The sequence below is a fragment of the Triticum dicoccoides genome, unplaced genomic scaffold, assembly GCF_002162155.2.
Source record: "Triticum dicoccoides isolate Atlit2015 ecotype Zavitan unplaced genomic scaffold, WEW_v2.0 scaffold148145, whole genome shotgun sequence".
Classification (NCBI taxonomy): Eukaryota; Viridiplantae; Streptophyta; class Magnoliopsida; order Poales; family Poaceae; genus Triticum; species Triticum dicoccoides.
Window position 1 is genome coordinate 1 of NW_021205439.1, and position 1820 is coordinate 1820.

The window sequence follows — 1820 nt, forward strand, 5'->3', positions numbered from 1 at the left end:
CTTGTTGGTTCAATAGTCAATACCAGTGTTGTGAGAAAATTCCTTACGGTTGTTGTATTTTGGTAGCTTCTTCTTTTGCAAGTGGCAAATTACTGTTATGTATATGTGGAATCCTATTAAATCTGTGCATTGGTTTCAGTCATACTTTTCTAAATGGAGTATAGTTCAAGACTGTTTTGTTCATTAAATCATTCCTTCTACCTTCCAAGTGTGTCGTTGGCACACCTCAAATTACTTCTACTTATACATGTATTCAATGTTTGGCGGCTCGATCCGCTCCTGGATCGGGAGAGGAGGAAGGGAGGTGGGGGCCGGCCGTCTCTGTGCCTCCTCGACGCCGAGCTGCGGCTGCTCCGTGTGTGCGCGCTCTCTCTCTCTCAGGTACTCTCTCTCTCTCGATCTGAGAGGAAACGATGCAGCCACAGCCTCCTGCACCCCCTTCTCTCTCGCCGATGCTGCTCCCCAACCACTGTGCTGTGACGTTGCTTCCCAAATTGGTCGTTGTCTCGTCTCCTCTGACCTCAATACCGTCCTGGGCGGCGCTGGTACCGAGGTGCCACCTCTGCCTCCACCCCCACTGGGCAAGGAGCTCGAGGTGTTTGGGGGATTCTTGTCCCTGATGTTAATTAGGGTGACTATTTCTGTTTGGGTAATTTGGGGGACGAATTTGATGCTTGTGTTAAATTCTTGTTGTATCATTTTTTGTGCCCATTAAATACATTTACCATTTTATGACTTGAATTTGTGGCCAGAGAATACAGGTCAATTATTCTTCACTAATTCATTTCCTTGTAGTACAGTTGTGTTAGTTATTTGCTTGCAAGATAGCATCTTCCTGAATGATTTCTTTATATTTTTCAGATAAGGAGAACTTTAACCTTGCGCCCACCTATGGCAATATTGCCCTCTTTATATTCTCCCTCGCTCATCAGCAGCAGCGATGGTGGCGTCATTGTCGGCCTTGCAGCATGTGGCATAATCATGTCCATTGCCTACTCTGGGGCAGATCTTTGAAAGTAAGGGATTTCATGCTTACGTGCAAAATGTTTTCTATAATTTTGTGACGTGTAGCCTTTTACTGTTGGAAGGAGGATACTACATGTGGTTCTTTGCCCCCACCTGCGTTTTTTTATCTATATACATTGGGTAAATGTTCTTTTTTTTATTGATGGTTGATTGATACTTAGCTGTTTGTCAGTTTATAAATCATCATAAAAGGAGAAGAATCAACTTTGGCACAGTGGATATATGTTGTTTGCAGAAATTTAATGTCCTCTTCTTCTTTGTAGGTTCCAAGTTGGTTAATGTTGATTTTTGCTCATGCACAACCCATCATAGGAATTAGTAGGATCCTCTTCGATGGATGTAAGGACTGCAACAGGTAAATGTCTTCTGTTTTCACATTTGAAATTTATAGCTTGAACCCTTCATTGAGAAAGCATGCCCTAGGTGTGGCCATGAGTAAGAATAAATGAGGGTCAACAATTGTAGAGCATGGATACAGACATGACTAAGACTTACTGTTTGTTGTGATGCTCCTGCTTTGTCTCTTTGATATATAGATTCCTAAAATCATCTTTGTTGGTTTGGATGATTTTGCAGGTTTCTTTCAGCAGCCTGGGGTTGTTAAGAAGAGGGTCGGGATTGCTCTGGGCAGATGCTTAAATTCCTGGATGTAAACGCACACTTGTCTCCTACACAGGCCAAAATACTATTGGAGGTGTGTGTGTAGTTCTAATTTACTAACATTCTTCTTTCTTTTACCACTGACTGCATCTGACAAATGAACTGTGTGGTTGCTTTCAGATAAGGATACCCGC

The 1820-nt window shown here is 42.6% G+C and overlaps 1 long non-coding RNA gene across 1 annotated transcript; it reads left to right on the plus strand.

The window, feature by feature from the left end:
* The first annotated feature begins 6 nt into the window (after nt 1-6).
* On the plus strand, nt 7-1820 carry LOC119343946. Its single transcript, XR_005166358.1, has 5 exons — nt 7-381; nt 862-1016; nt 1290-1381; nt 1603-1720; nt 1807-1820. It is a non-coding gene; the product is annotated as an uncharacterized LOC119343946 (long non-coding RNA).